The sequence below is a fragment of the Tenrec ecaudatus genome, chromosome 7 (genome assembly GCF_050624435.1).
Source record: "Tenrec ecaudatus isolate mTenEca1 chromosome 7, mTenEca1.hap1, whole genome shotgun sequence".
NCBI lineage: Eukaryota > Metazoa > Chordata > Mammalia > Afrosoricida > Tenrecidae > Tenrec > Tenrec ecaudatus.
Genome location: NC_134536.1, coordinates 60,635,752 through 60,652,593, shown reverse-complemented (window position 1 = coordinate 60,652,593; position 16,842 = coordinate 60,635,752). Strand labels below are relative to the sequence as shown.

Below are 16,842 nucleotides of genomic sequence, written 5' to 3'. Positions count from 1 at the left end.
TCAATGCTAGCCTGTGGCGTTTGGTCTTTCTTTTTCTATCCACTGACTGATTAGTAAAGAGCAAAGCAGAGCCCCACGATCTACATCAGCACCTCTCTTTGGACATGGACCAACACCTGACTCAATCTAAGAAGAATGGGAGGAAGCACCTGTAACCCTGATTGGTGAAGCTAGGGGCCAGCCTGGAGAGCACGTGTGGAGAGGCGGGAGACTGAGCATCGCGTCATGAAAAGCGGGACTGACAGGGCGCTGGCGTTTTAGTGTGAGATGATGTTCAGAGGTCCAGGGTGGCAGGATATTAGAGTTCATTAGGTTACACCTGAGAACAAGGAGACACCATGCTCACATTTCTAGAAGGTTTCGATGAAAGGCAACAGAGCCTTCACATTCCGAGAAGGAAGCGGGGGTGGGGGGGTGGGGTGGGGGTGGAACCACGGACAGACGTCTGGACATTTTCAGATATCCTTGTGTCTGTGCATGGGCTTCAACCACAAGGAAACTAACTGAGCACACAGCTCCTGGCACAAAATTAAAGTGAAATGGAAACAAAAATCAGAATTTTTCACAGGTGGCAATATTTGAAACGGTTATTGCTCCTATACAACATTTGTGAGGAAATGGAACGGTTGGTTGGTGTTTATTTGCCTTCTCAGTGGTGTTTTTAGATTGGGCAAGATTTCACAGAAATACAGAATCAGCCGATTTTTCCCCACTCCCCACCCCCTCCCTTCTGGGGATTAAAGAAGAAAAGGGTTGGGGAAGGCGCCCTGGGCTTTGTTGTGGGAGAGGAGAGCTGGCTCTCTCTTAATTTCCCATGAAAGTCCTACTTTTCTGTATCAAGCAGATGGAATCCTTACACAACTCCATGTACAGCATGCTATTCTGGGGCACCCGGAAGAGGGACGCTCTGAAGAAAATGGAAGCGTCTGGATTCAGCAGATAAAATTCCAACACCAGCACCATTCAGAAGGTGCAGGTACTGAGAACTCTTTTAAAATGCAAGCGAAGAGGTCTTCTGACTCCTGATTTCTTGCTACCACCAAGGCTGAGAGCTACTGCCTGAGCTGTCCTCCTGGTCTTCCAGGAGTTGCCCCACCTCCTGACCTTCCGGCCTTGACAGCCTCGTATGCAGAAAATATTCACACCGCCCAACCCTGGCCGACCCAAACCTACTGACACAGAGGACAGCCACGTGGCAGCTGCCCAATAGCTCTTTCCCCATCAGGCCAGGCCCTGGGGTCCATGCCCTACGGCGGATGGAAGAACAGGAAGGCTGGTGTTTCCTGCGCGCTGGCTGGGGGATGCTGCGCCCCAAGCTGATGGGCACTGGCGCCATATGCGCAGGTCCATGCTGTCCTCTGAGAGGGGCAACACCCGGGTGTTGACTGGATGTATACAGAGGCAGACTGCTGGGAGCCAGGGCCCAGGTCTGCTGTTTGCTAGCTGTGTGTCCACAGGCTAAATCACTTAAGCTTTTTATGCCTCAGTTTCCCCGCATGTTGAATGGCATGATCATCATACTCCACGGATAACATTCCAAGATGCTGCCCTGGCTTCCGGATATCTCGCCCATCAGCGAAAGCAACCACCACATTTTTCCAGCTGCCTGGACTCTGCTTTAGTCGGGCGTGATGAGGGCGATGAGTGGAGACCTAGTGCTCGGGGAGCCCAGAGGAAGGAGTAACGGGCAGGCGTCCCTGGAGGTCAGTCTTGAGCAGGGCCCAGGCTTTGCGATGGGGTAAGGGTGCAGGTGGATCCTCAGCCACCCGATCCAGAGGGAAGAGCAACCAGACCTTTGGAGCCAACGCACGGCCGAGCTAGAGCGTGTCTGCCTGTCTGTCTTTCCAAGTTGTGAGCTGTCTGACAATGGGCAAGTGACTTTATCTTTCTGAGCCCTGTCTCCTCATTTGACCCATGTGGCTAATAATACCTGCTTCATAGAGGTGTGATGACTTCATAAATTACTGTATGCCAAGCACTAACAGACGCCTCTGGGGATCAATAAAATGGCAGTCATTATTTTTATGGTGCATTCTGGGAGGAGGGAGGAGCTGTGGTGTCATGTGTGCTCCTTACATTAACCCGGAGAGGGGTGGACGAGGCCAGAGATGCCTTCTTAATGGACACAGACAATAGGCTAAGACTTTCTGGTATTGTGGTTTTCCATTGGCCCTTCCAGTTAGCAGGCGCTCACGACACATTTGCCCGGCCTAACGGAGGCTGCTGGAGACCCAGGCTCCCAGAGGCCTGAGGGATGCTCTCGACTTCTAGAAACACCCACAACGAGGACCCACGCCAGGTTTCCCGTCCAGAGCGAGGCCCGACGCAGGTCATCCCGAGAACAGACGGAGGCAAACAAGGAAGTGCGCTCGTCCAAAGAGGATGGCAACGCGGGGCCTTACAAACATTGTTAAAGTTTCATAAGTCAGTAAGCATTATCTTTTCTTCCCACGTTTTTATTAGACCATAAATCCAGTTCAATTTATATCTTTCTAGGATTACTGTGCCCTAATCGAGTCCAAAGTGTCACTTATTCCTAAACTGCCTGTACTGCGTATCACCCGAGTCCATTTGGATAATACTGTTCGGGCTAGTGGTGTGTTTCAGTGGCTTAATATTAGATTTGCTCAAACAGAGGCACTGATTACACTCCACTAAATAACTCAAATAACTTTTTTCCCTCCCCACAGGAATGAAGTGAAGGGCCCGTGTTTTCTTTACCTCCTCCACAGCTTGTTCTACCTGCCAAAAATCACGATGACATTCTGAAATCGCACTCAGGGGATTTACATTGTAAATGAGTAATTTACACTGTAAACGCTGACGAAGAGAAAACAAGCCCGTTCTAAGGGGTAACTTAAGACAGCTTTCATATGTGACATCCTCAAAAAGAAAGACATCTCTGCATTTCTTAAGAAGACTTGCTGATATTAATATATATATGCACACACAGCCATATATTTATATGCATACAGACATACACTGTTTCCAGTCATACCACATAATTTCCCACCTTGCTGTCAACCACCTAAATATGTCTCCGACATGGTCAGTAGGTACTTATTTGCACACAGTAGATTTTCATCGTCCCTTCCCTATGGACTCATACACAGTCTTAACATCCACGATGCAGCCTGTGAACTTAGATGTTATGTAATTTGGACACTGTGCGAACAGCATCTCATCTGGTGCTGCCTTTCTCTCAGCGCCTGCAACCAGCTTCGTGATGTAGCAGTAACGGCTTCTGTTAGTCCATGCAATGCGCAATTTCTCCATAGCTGACACTGGCGCGAGTCACTCACATTTTTGTCGGCCGTATTGCTCTCATTGAGCCAATCCCAAACAGAAGGGATTTTGTTTCTCTGTCTTTAAGGATTCTTGTGACCGTCAAGGGCGACATGCCTACACAGGGAGCACTAACAGCACTCACTGATTTTCCACCTTCCTGCGGTTTAGAAACCTTTTGCTTCCCTCCAGGCGGGGCTTTCTCTCTGCCTCTGTGCTGCTGCTCTCGCCAGCACTGCCTTTGCTGCGCTTGGGAGCCACCATGCATGTCACAGTAATATTTTCCACGGAAAGTCAAACAAGAGAGAACACCACAAGAGACAGGCGACACATGGGGCTGGCTGCTGCTGCCTGCGTGGGGCATACACTGGAAGACGGTAACATTTTTAGACAGAAAGTACAGTGCACAACATCCTGTCTCCTACCAGACACACAGCCATCAAGTCAGTTGCAACTCATAGCGCCCCTGGGGGAGGGGGCAGAACTGTGCCTGTGAGGTGCCGAGACTGCCAATCTTTACAGGGATTGAAAGCCTCGTCTTTCTCCCTGGGAGTAGCTGGTGGTTTCAAACTGCCGATTCTGTGGTGAGCAGGCTGATTCGTAACCTGCTCCACCACCAGGGCTCCTGAAGCCAGTAACCTAGGTGTTTCTCATGACTATCAAGATGTGTATTACAGGTTGTACTGTGGGCAGACTGAACCATTACATGCCTGGCAGAGCAATGGCTTTGTGCACAAGTGATATGAGATAACCTTATGGGACCACGGCTGTATACGTAGTCCGTTGATGTACGGTGGACACTGTGTGGCGCGTAACTGTATTCATAAGCAACAGCAGCCAGCGCGTACCTAGCTCTTCCTCCAGGTGGGGCGCTGTGCCGAGGGCTTGACCTCTCCTAGTGCCCTGAGCTCTGACGGCCACCCTTTTGAGGTTGTTCTTGCCACTGGTAAGCCGAGAGATTAGGGTGCTTGGCCCACCTCACACAGCCAGGAGGAGAGCCAGGCCCCTACCCTTGTCCTTGGTCTTCACCTACCCCTCACTGGGGCTGAAAGGCTCAAAACTGGAGTCACATGGCGACCTTGCCATTGGCTCCTTTTGTAACCTTGGACAAGTCATTGAACCTCTCCGGAGCTCATTTTCTCTCTTACATACAATGAACACATTAGTCTAATGCAGTGGGTCTCAACCTTCCTAATGCTGAGACCCTTGAATACAGTTCCTCATGCTGTGGTGACCCCCACAACCATAAAATTATTTTCATTACTACTTCATAACTGTGATGTTGCTACTGTTATGAATCGGGAGACCCCTGTGAAAGGGTCGTTTGTCAAAGGGGTCACGACCCACAGGTTGAGAACCCCTGGTCTATACGCTCTCGAAGGGGTTAGGCTGCCTGCCCCGGGCCCTTGTAAAGCTTTTAGCGAGGATTTGGTCCCCTGAGAGTGACGGCTCTTAGATCTCTTGTGATCTATTCCACTGACGTCTTAGCATACAAAAGAGACCCCAACCTCGCAAACAGTTTAAGGAGAGCATTTATTAAGTCTTAAATGGGACAAACACAAGACAGAGACACGTCATCCAAGTCGGGGTTGTCGCGCATTAGTGTGAGCCCAAAATGGCATCCGAGAATTCACAGTTGGGACACGAGTTAGATAAGGCAGGTGACAAAGGAAACTGTGCCCCTTTCATGGTGGGTGGCAGATAATACATCACAGTTACAGGTAGGACTACGGAAGCGGGAACTGTACCATGACTGGGACACGTACCCCATGTTAGATAGAGGAGCTTACAAGTTTGGTCTCAGGCCAAGGTGGTCAGGGTGAGCCTGGGGGGGGGGGGCATGACATGTGCTTTGAGGACCCTCAGTACTGTCCATCAAGAACACCCCCAGGCTAGCCCCTAAAGGAGACTGACTGTCCTTGGACTGGCTGCAGAGGGGGGGAGGTAATCTACTTTCCAATGCACTCTGCCTGGGGGCACGACCGTTCTCATCCCTGGTTAATGGTCAGAAGGGAGTCACGGAGATCTAATCTACTTGGGGGCTCTGCAAATGGATTTTGGACTTTCACCGGCATCCAAAGCCTTCTGCAAATGGGGATCCTCGGGATTTAAAGCTCCAATCATACATAATACAATGACCGTGTGAAGATGTGTCAGTCTGCTTACATAAAGACTGACGGTCTTGGAAACTCTCTAGGCAGTTGACTTTCCTGTCCGAGTACCCCACTGAGGATGCTCTGGCTGGATTAAGGTGTCTTTGGTGCTAAAGCCAACTGCCTCTTCATTTTGGATCTTGCTTAGCCTCTCAGGCCTTGGCTATGAACTTTTCTCTTCTGGGGATCTGAGTTCACTCAATACCCTGCCAAGGCCTCTTCTCTGGGCAGGCCAGCTGCCTCCTCCTGTGTTTCTGAATCATCCTCAGCCTTGTCTGTGCTTTCTACTCTGCTCTCCCTGGGTGATCTTACACACAAGCACGGCTTCAAGTATTTTGTCATCTGCTGTTAACACATTTCTCTTTAGGACTTGGTCACCTCCCCTCATGCCGTCTGGACTCATTTATTCCACTGCCTTCCATATACCGGTACTGCCCCTGGAAATTCCAATGGCCACGATGAAGACAGGATTTTGCACACCCACGCCTTGCCTTCTCCTGCACCCCCTGTCTACATGTCTCTTTCCCCTTCATTTCCCGAAGACTCCTCTCTCTGCACACCCAACCCACATATCTGGACTCAACCTTCCATCTTCGGTCTTTTTCTTCTCCTCCATTCCTTCCATTCAGTCCTAGTGATTACTCATCTGATTTTCCAAAACTCTCTCCCTGCTCCAGTCTTGCCCATCTCTGGCCAAATGGCCACACTGTGCGTCGGTGATTTTTAGAGAATACAAATCAAGTCAAAAGACCACTTAAAACTCTTCATGGCACTTAATACACTTACAAGAACCTATCGATGTATCCCCTAGCCCCATCGTCTCCTCTGTCCATCTCGCTACAGACCACAGCCCAACCCTAGCAGTTACCCAAACGGCCTGTCCACTTACTCTCTGGGTTTCCTTCTGGCTCCCAGGGTCACTCCACAACGCTCAATGCTCACCCAGCTAAATCCTCCTCCTCATCACACACACTTTCTCCCCAGCCTGCCCTCTAGCCCCCACAGCCTTCGGGGTGGGAGTGGGGGCTCACCACCCCACTTTCCCAGGCCTTGTTCCTTCTGCATTTCCTTTGCATCCTGTGAAGAACCCTTTAGAGCAGGGATCAAGGGCTCCCTCATCTGTCTGCTAGACTAGCAGGGTAATTTACTCCTTGTAGCAGGATCACACCTCCTTTGCCCCTGAACTCCAGAGTCCCCTATCTGGCAGGTGCAATGACCACCTACAATTAACATGCTCCTACCAACCCACCTATGGACCTGACTGAATAGATGCTTTGCTTTCCCTATTCTTAAAGTTATTTGTAAAACATTCTTTTATTGCCCACATGGTGCTGTTAGGTAAGTGGTGGGGTGCTAAGTGCAAGGTCAGGGGTTCAAACCCACCAGCTAATGCTGGTGAGAGATGATGCTAAAGCCGATGGAGAGAGATGAGGCTGTTTGCAGAGCAGCTGGTGGTTTCGAACTGCTGACCTTGAGGACAGCAGCCCAATGTGTAACCACTAAGCCCCCAGGACTCCTACATCACAAGATTAGTGAGTGGGAAACAGCCACATGAAACATGGCAAAAAGCAAGATTTTTCAAATATGCTTGAAATGAGAGTTCTAAACTTTGAATCAAAATAAGGATACTGATGGTATCGCCTCCAGGTTTCCCTCCAATGTAAAGCCCACGGGTCTACACACACCCTTGTTGAGGGTCACAGTATGTGACAAAGCTGTTCACAAAATAATAATAATAATAAACATTTCTTCTTGTCATTTTTGTTCTTTCTAAACACATGGCTAAACTACATATCCAGACTCCCCTGTGGTTTGACGTGGCTATCTCAGTGACACTGGTTGGTGGGTAAAATGGGTAGAACCACCTCCCATCAGGAAAAAAAGACACTTAACTATTCTTATCTAGAACCCAAAGGGAGAATGTGCCAGGTACTTTGTTCCTAATTGGGCACTTTTGACCTGGTTTCTATCCAACCGTTGACGACCCAAGCCATGTGCTGTCAACTACTGGAACTGTGGACTCTGTCCTTGGCCAGCAGACAGCATCCTTCCTGGGCCACACCAGAAGGATTTGAGGTGGAAACCCACTAAGCCAGTGGTTCTCAACCTTATGCCGCGACCCTTTCATACAGTTCCTCATGTTGTGGCGACCCCCAACCATAAAATTATTTTCGTTGCTACTTCATAAGTGTAATTTTGCTACTGTTATGAATCAGGCGACCCCTGTGAAAGGGTCATTCAACCCCCAAAGGGGTCGTGACCCACAGGTTGTGAACAACTGCACTAAACGAACTGGGTTGTTGTTGTTTTTTTTTACCTCAAACTCACCTGTAGCAGATTTAAGGAACCAACATACTCTCTTAGACTTGAGACCCAAGTGTGAACTGCCCTAGCAGGAGAAGCAGCAGGTGGCTGCTATCCCAAGATCATGGGACTGGTGGCCGCTGGACTTTGGTTCAGACCTCGTGCTTAGAGGGTGCCCAAAGAGTGGTGGCCCAGGACCACCACGTATTTACTATTTTGATGCCCTCCTTGCTCTCATATGACATGTGTGAGTCGGGTAGGCAAGGTTCTTCCTTTGCCAATGAGTGTTATTGAACGTTTGCCCTATCACCAATCCCACTGTTCGTGTAAATAGTGCCCAGTCACTTTAGAGTTTAATTTGTACAAGTCAACAATTCACGTATTTCAGCCTGAAGCTGCCCTATACTAGTATAATTTCCTTCTCTCAACAGTGTTTTAAATTCTATCCCATTGCCTCAGGGGGAGATTTACAATGCTCTCCATCATAAAATGATAATGACGTCTCTAAAGGGAACCAGACACATATAAGCCAAAGAGAAAGGGGCTCACGCTTACTTCGAGCCGCAATCTAAGGACAAACAGCTCTTATGACATGGCTCCCCTGGATACGTGCCACCAGAGACCGCTGCAGATGAAGGGATGATAACCGTACAGGGCCAGCCTATCCGGAAGAACAGTGTCTGGGGTCCTCAAGGCTTGTTTTAAACCAAGCAGACATCTAAGTAAGGTGTCAACTAAGTTCATGTGGAAGTAGCACACCAGCCTACATGATCCAAGGATGATAAATAATAAAACCCAAATCAGAAGGAGGAAGCAGGAGCAGAGCTTAAAAGGGGAACACCTGGTTCACAGAAGGCCTTGGATGACAGTGGAAGCCCTAAGTCCACGTGCAGGGTCCCCGCAGGTACTAAGCCTCCAACGGAGGCACTCTAGACACCGTCCAGGGATGTGAAAGCGAGCCTATAAACATTGATTATGGAAAATGTAGTCAAATTAAAATTTAACACATTATCACTTAATCTCCCTTTTGACCCACTTTGAAGTTGTTTCAGTTTTTAATATTGTCCTCTTTTTGCTTGAGGTTTTTTCCCTATGTTTTGTCTAGTCCTTGTCATTGGTTTTGTCTATTTGTTTCTTTGCTTCCTGTTTGTGTTTTGGATGGTTTTCTGTAGAGAAAATCCAGGATAGGTTATCTATAGAGATAGTACCTGCATTGATAACTGTCTTGGGCAAGGGTCCTCAAACTTTTAAAATGGGGGCCAGTTCACTGTCCCTCAGGCCCATTAGAGGGCCGGACTATAGTTTTTAAAAAAAATTATGAACAAATTCCTTTGCACACTGCACATATCTTATTTTGAAGTAAAAAAAATGGAGCAAAAACACCTGGCGGGCCAGATAAATGTCCTTGGCGGGCCGCATGTGGCCCGCTGGCCGTAGTTTGAGGACACCTGGTCTAGGGGCATGGCAGGGGAAGATGGCGGTGACAAAGGGGAGCTAACCACAAGTCCCAAAAGAAAATGTTCTGAAATTGATTGTGCTGATGGTTGCATACTTCTTAATATGATTGAACAATTAAACTGTCTGATATGTGAAGTCTCTGTTAATGAACTATTAAAAAACAAATTGGTAATCAGCACTGTAAGCCTTCACCGAATTCACAATAGAAAGTTTTAAAAAACAAAACAAAAACGTGGACATCTAGCCGGTCCTCCCGTACCGAATGGGAGTGGAAGTGGTGGGCGTCGTTTCTGGGTCAAGGCATTTAAAACATGGGCGTACTCCTCTACTTCCGCTTCTGTGCTTTCTGTCTGTGGCAAGCAGGTTCCAATGGAACACGAGAGAGTGATGCTACAAGACAGGAGTGCGGCATCCACAGTAACTGCATGGAAGAACGTCACTCACGGACCGGAAACACCCAGTGTGGACTCTTTTGAGAAAGGATAGAAGTCTAGATGGAGCTTTTGAGTCATTATATTAAATAGGACCTGTTTGTTGAGTGGAGTCGCTAGGTGGTGCAAGGAACTAATGAGCTTGGCTGCTAATGAACGGTTAGAGGTTTGATTTCACCCAGAAGTGCCTTGCAAGAAAGGCCTGCTGATCTACTTCGGAAAAATCAACCACTGAACACCCTAAGGCACACAGCTCCACATGGCCACACACGGGGCCACTGGGGGCAGTGGTGAGGAAACCTACTAAGGTGGTGTTGTTATTGTGAGGTGCCACAGCGTCAGTTCCAGCTCATAGTGACCCCACGGACAATGAAAGGAAACACTGCCCAGTCCTTCACCATCCTCACAACAGTTGCTGTGTTTGAGCCCCTTACTGCAGCCACTGTGTCCCTCCATCTCATTGAGGGCCTTCCGCTACTGAATTAGCCTAATTGATACGGAGACCAAGGACCCAATTCACACTAGGGACCCCTAAGTACCACTTGGTAGGAAACAAGAGAAATGAGACCGGGTTTCTTTTCATTATGCATATACCAAGCAGTGGTGAACACAGACCCATGCTCCAATGTTCGCTATCAAAGCAAGGTTGGTGGTTCAAATGCACTGGCCACTTCATGGGGAAAAGATGAGGCTGCCTGCTCCTGTAAAGACTGATCATCTTGGAAATCCCATGTAAGGTCACAGTGTGACCCTGAGTCAGAATCACCTCGAAGACAATGTGCTATTGAAGCTTGAAAAGAAATTAGTTGGTGCGGGGGGCATGGCGTGACAAACACAAATGTTTGCAGAGGAGGCATGCTAACGTGTCTGGAGGGTGTAGGTGGGGAGGGCGCCACACAAGGGACAACATTTAAGCTGGACCCTGAAGGGTAAGTAAGACTTCCCTAAGTGAGTCCGATAGGGCTGGAGACTTCAAAACAAGCCAGACACATGGAGCATGGACACTGACAGTTGCGTGGTTTGTGCTGGACTGGGGGCTTTGCACTTTCAACCTTCTCCACGAAGTCTCTTTAGCCTGGTCAACAGTGTGTGCTTTTACCGTGCACTGGCTGTCCTTCCTCGCTCTGGAATCTAACACACCCTTTATTCTTACAGCACACTCATTAACCCATTGCTTTTTCAAATGCAAAAGTTCTCTGATGGATGTCCTTAGCAAGTGCAGGAGTAAATATTTAATGAACCAGAACAACTCTTTCCTAATAAAAGTCTTTAGAAATAAGCTTGTGCTATTGCATATAACCCACAAACTCATCTGTCAGTTCGTTGTCCAACCAGTGGCTAGCGTGTAGTTCTGTCGTGCCAGTGGCTATGCCAAATACTTCAACTGCCAGCAGGGTTACCCATGGAGGAGGGTTTCATCGGCACTTCCAGACTAAGACAGTCTAAGAAGAATGAGGCCCTCCTAGTCTAGACTAGGACTAGAGACCTTCCTAGTCCTTCTAACAAAGTTGGCCAATGAAGACCTCAGAGATAGCAGTGAGACACTGATATAAGATGATGAGCCTCTCAGGTTAGAAGGCACCCAAAGCACGACCGGGGGGGGGGGGAGGGGGTTACCTCTTGAAAGTACCCCTAGCGTCGACCTTGATTACATGGATGGAGTAAAGCTTTGGGGACCTCCAACTGTTGATGTGGCAAAACTTTGGTTCTGTTGCACATAGGGTCACTATGACTAAGAACTGACTCAACAGCATGTGACAACAACCTCACTGAGAACAGTCATAGAGCCATGCTCGTCGGAACACACTCATCCAACCTAAGCTTTGGCATGATCAACTAAACAGGGATCTAACAGGCTTATAAAAGGGAGCTTCTAGAAGCTCCCAGATTTACATGCACATTTCCTCTCTAAGAGGAACATCAAGCAAATGGTTCAGAGTTCGGTCAAAAGATTTTCTATAGCCCCATTCATATCTCAGCGTCCCCAAAGTCTTAGATAGTTAACAAACCACTTCCTCTAGAAGTCTGAAGATCCCTTCCTCGGAAAGCACAGTCCCCACGGGGCAGGACTGGGGAGAAAGAGAGTACAAAGGGTGGAAAGTACTGCAGTTGCTTGGGTGCTGCAAGGAAGGAGGTGGGCAGCTGAAGGCTACAAGCTGAAGCAAGACACAGACACTGTCTCCATGTGCCAATTCAATGCTGTTTGTTTTAATGTCTCCACACACTGATCTAAATATAAGGGGAAACCAACATCACTGGGCAGATGAGATTTCATTTCAAAAGGCCTCGGCGCAGTGGCCTTGAGACTTGGGAGATGCAGCAAGTCACTCTTAAGGAACACTAATTCAATTATCCCACTCACACACGAAATTCCTGACTCTCATGTCAATGTATCCAACCTCAACTTGTGGTACCCAACCTCCCCCGCCCCCACACCCAAAATGGACGAGTACGAAAGGAAGGGAAACTACCTAGTAAAGTCATGCAAAGCCCCAGATGCTGTAACCATTTTCTCCTTGAATCTAGGGTGCTGCAGCTGCCAGTCCATGCACACAGCCAAATGCAGACACCTGCCACCCTGTATCTGGGGCCTTTTATTTTCCGGGTAAATGTGGCAGGAAGACTCTAAGAAAGAAGACCAATTGCTTCATCTGAGAGAAAGGGAAGCCCCGGTTAGAGAAACAAGCATCGGGCCCATCCTTAGCTACTTTGTGTGTCTCTTCTGAAAGAGCCCTTTGTGTGTCACAGTCTCTCTCGCACACGCGCGCGGACACACACACACTCACACACACAAGAACCCTGTGTGATTTATGGGTGGGAGAGGCAAGCAGGATGACTTTATTATCCCTCTTCTCAAAGAGTCCCTGCAATCCCCTCCCCGACCCAGGCTCGCCGGCCTCTTTCTGGCTGGCCCAGGCCCCTCCGCCTATGGTCGCACAGATAAGAGAAGGGAGGCGACCAAACAAAACCGCCACGGATCCAGGGAAGTCGGGAGGAAATCCAGCGATCGGGAAAGGAGGAGAGAGGAGCTGGGCTGGGGGGTGGGGGTAGCGGGTACACAGAGGAAGAGGAGGGTAGGCTACGACACCCGGGAAGGGGAAGGGTGGGTGGGGGCTGGCTCAGGAAGAGTGAAAGGGAGGATGGGGGAAGTGCAAGGGAGATGCCAGAAATAGGCAGGAGGAGGATGCGAAGGGGAAGGCGGCGGCCGGCCGCAGAGGGAGGAGGAGGCCGAGAGGTGGAGCGGGGCCGGGGTGGGGTGGGGTGAGAAGGGAAGCAGCAAGGGGCATCAATTATTAAGTGATTACATCATCCCTGACATTAAAACAACACACACAGCCCGGGTCCCCGCTGGGGGCCCCCCCGAAAGGAGAGCGGGGGCGGAGCCCGAGTCCGGACCAGTCTCGTCCCCTAGGCAATTCCCATTCCAACTGGCGGCCGAGGAACTGGGCCCCGCATCCCCGCGCTCCCTCGGGCGCCCTCCGCAGCGGTGTGCCCAGCGCGGCCGCGGGCAGCTCCCGAGCGCGGCCAACTGCCCTGCAGGAGGCGGCGGCCGAGTGACTGCGGCGGGCGGCCCCGCGGCGGGGGCGGCGCGAAACCCGGGCGCCCAGCGCCGGCGCTCCGCAGCATCCCCGGGCCTCCCGCGCACCCCGGGCCGCTTACCTGTGCGGCGCTCAGGCTCCGGAGCCCATTCACATGGTCCTCTCCCCGCCCTCCTCCGGCGCGGCCGACGCGGCTCCGGCTGCTGGTCGGCGGGCAGGGGACCGGGGGCCTTCCGCGAGCGCGGAGAGGGCGGCGCCGGGGTGTCCCGGCCCGGCCGCTGGGTCCCGGGGCGGCGCGGCCGGCGGCTTTGTGCGAGCCCGGGAGCCCTCGGTGCGCGGGGAGAAGCGCCGCGCGCCTGGACCGCGGAACACGCGCGGCTCGGGGCAGCAGCTTGGCCTCTGCGGCGCGGCCGGCCGACGGGCAGTTCTGGCGGCCTTCGGATCGCCGCGACCCCTCCTCCTCTCGCACGGCAGCCCCCTCCCCGCCGACTCCGCGCCTGACAGATGGCGCAACTGCAACGACGCGCGGCGCCGCCGCGGCTGCTCGCTGCTACTCCTGCTGATGCTCGGGCCCCTCCGGCGCTGGAGGGAAGCAAGGCGGGGCGGGACGCGCCCGGAGAGTGGCAGTCCCCGCTGTCCTATCAGAGGGCCCCTCGAGAGCTGCGGGCGGCAACCATTGGTTTCTGTGGAGGGGCGGGGCTTTCGTGGGGTGGGGCCACGGAGTGGGTTTGGCGTTACTGTGGCAGCAGGCATCCTGGCGTGCGTGCTGTGTAGGGTGTGCGAGGGGATGCCAGGTTGGAGGAGTGTCGTCTACAAGGGTTCGTGGAGTTTGCGAGGTGGTGAGGTAGGGCGTACAAAGGAGACGTGTGAGCTGCAGTTTCCGCTTTGCGGAAGGCTGCTGATGCCACTGCAGATTGGCACCTCCTGGGCTCCCCAAACCGAGGGAACCTGCCTTGGAGATGGGATGGCTTGCTTTTCTGCTGTCTTTCAACCTGAGGTTGGGAGGAGAATTGGGAAAGCGTTTATTCGGGTCAAATTGAAGAATGCAGAGTAGAAGCTAGAACCTCACCCCGATGGAAGAGCTGGGAGAACCCCGGAAGCAACGAACAACAATAAGTTTTTGTTCTGTTCCGTTGTGTTGGGTTTTTTTTTTAAGTTAAGAATTAGTTTACTAGTCTCCTATTTTTGTAGATACACGAAATGTATACAGATTTCAAACCAAAGTTTCAAAGAAGGGTGACTGGAATGGGAGGTGGGTGGAGAAGCCGACACAGGGACTAAAGAACCTACAATCGCCGAGTAGAGATATGCTTGTCTATTTCCCACCATATCATGTTTAATGGTGGCAGTGACTGTCGTTGATTTCTCCTGACATTCAGACGTCTCACAGCTTTTCCTCCACACTGAATCAGACCTTTTACTCAGATTTTCCTCGATGAAATAATAGCCGGTTTAGTGTGCGCTGGGGAGTCCATCATCTTTGTTTCCGATCCAGCTTTTCTATGGCAGGATGTAACTTCATAAAAAGAAACACGTTGGCTTCCTGATTTTCTTTATAGGTAATTCCTGTTTACTGAACGTTCAGCTTCAAGGCATGCCCAGAATGAGTCTCCTTAATGTTTTTTGGCAAAAACTCCCTTCTGCTCTCAGCATATCTAATGTTCTAAGGAATCACAAGGGAATCAGCTTCTGCTTCTGTGCTCAACATCTATAGCACCTTTCCTACACACCAGTTTTTTAAAAAACTCATTTTGCTGACTTTTTACTTTTTGTATTCAGTGTTTTTTGTTCTTGTTTGCTTCTTTGTTTTTGAGTTGCTAAGGAAAGTCAGCAGTTCAAAATCATCAGGTGCTCAGCAGAATAACGATGAGGCTTTCTACTCCTGGAAAGAGTCTTGGAAACCAACGGTGGGGCCAGGGTGAGGTGGGGGTGTGTGATGGGGGGGTCAGTTCTGCTGTCTTATAGGATTGCTATGAGTCAAAATTGACTCGATGGCAGTGGGGTTGGCATTTATTACAGGATCCCTATTATATGGATGAAGAAACTAAGGAAAAGCTAAGGAATGCAGGTGGCCATCATTTATTTTCTTACGTAAAACAGTAAATTAAGCCAGGTATAAATTGTGGGTCTAGTAGGTGAACCCATAGTCCCAACAAGCGGAACCACAGTTAAGTCTAGATTCCATAAAAAAGAATGCCAATTCTATCCAGCCACAGATTTGTTTATCGCAAGGGAAGTGAGGGACTCCTCGTCCTCTGTGAGGCAGCTACCAGGCCCATCCAGGATTTATTGATCCTAGGTTGGAAAGGCCATTGTCTGGAGAGATGTTTCTCAAACTTCAAGGGGAATCTTCAGGGAATATCTTAAGGGGGCTTGTTAACATGCAGATCGTTGGGCCCCACCTGCAGAGGGTCTGATTCAGAGGGTCTGGAATTGGCTCCAAGAATCTCTACTGCAAACGTGTAAGTCTCCAGATGCTGTTGCTGCTGCTTTGGAGACCATGCCTAAAGAACTACTGGCTTGCAGGTGAACTGTCAGTGAAGTAGCCACCTATGGTTTGGGGGTTATGGCTTGGAGAAATGAAATTGAATACTTAAAATTAACCAGTAGACTTTGCGATGTGCAATGTGTGTAAAAAAACACAATGAGTTCCAAAGAGTTAGCGCGTGCACACACACAAATAATTTGATTAGTCATTTTTATATTGATGACATGTTAAAATAATAATCTGTTTATATGGTGTTAAATTAATATGTTATTAAAAGTTAACTTGGCCAGGGGTGGGACCGGGGAGGGAGGGGGATGGGGGTAAAAAGGGAAACCGAGTTGATTCCAGGAACCCAAGTGGAAGGTGAATTATGAGAATGACGAGTGCAACGAATGTATAAGGGTGCTTTGCTCAATTGATGTGTGTACAGATTGTGATAAGAGCCTTATGAGCCCCAATAAAAAGATTAAAAAGAAGAAGAAAAAAAAGTTAACTTGGCTAATTTTTGTTTTACTCTTTAAAATCTAGCTACTAGGGAATTCAAAATAACCAATGGAGCTGATATTCCCTTTCTACTGGACAGTGCTGGGCTAGCAAGATGGAGTTGTTTGAGCCCAGCCCCACAGAGCACCAGTGGGGCGCCTTGATGAGAGTCACCCTTCTGCGTTTTCATGCCCTCATCTGTCAAATGGTGGGAAGAGTGCCTGAACATCCCCCGGTCATATGACAGGGCATGGAAGTACTTTAGGCATCCCTTCCTCCTATTTGAAGACAAATTGCCACCTGTTACAAGAAGAAGAATTACTGGGATACAGACCTCTTTGGCATTCCATGTTAGAGTCAATCTATCTTACCCAAGACCTGGAGTAGGTGGGGCAAGGCAGCTCACTGTTTACCATCTCTTCAAAAGGAGTCCCTTTATAGCATCTACATCTCCAACAGCTCCTTGATATAATTACAGGCAGTCCCTGGCTTTTGAATGAGTTCTGTTCCTAAGTCTGTCTTTAAATTGACGTTGTAAATAAGTTGGAATGTAATTATCTAACGTCAACCAGTCAATTGTTTGTCTTGTCTGGTTGTTAGTCGATGATGGGTATGCATTGGGCTGCTAACCATAAGCAGTTTGAAACCACCATCTGCTCCGAGGAAGAAAGAAGGGGCTTTCTACTCCTGTAAAGAGTGAG

General features: G+C 49.6%; 1 protein-coding gene across 2 annotated transcripts in view; it reads right to left on the bottom strand.

Annotated features, from left to right (window-relative positions):
* The window catches only part of FYN (FYN proto-oncogene, Src family tyrosine kinase), a 257,337-nt gene extending 243,607 nt beyond the window's left edge, over positions 1 to 13,730 (bottom strand). Inside the window, exon 1 of one of the 2 annotated variants that reach the window (XM_075554660.1) lies at positions 13,292 to 13,730. The gene's annotated coding sequence lies outside the window, so the exon portion shown is untranslated. The remainder of the gene's footprint in view (positions 1 to 13,291) is intronic. The other variant, XM_075554659.1, reaches the window with a different exon arrangement.
* Between the last annotated feature and the right edge of the window lie 3,112 nt (positions 13,731 to 16,842).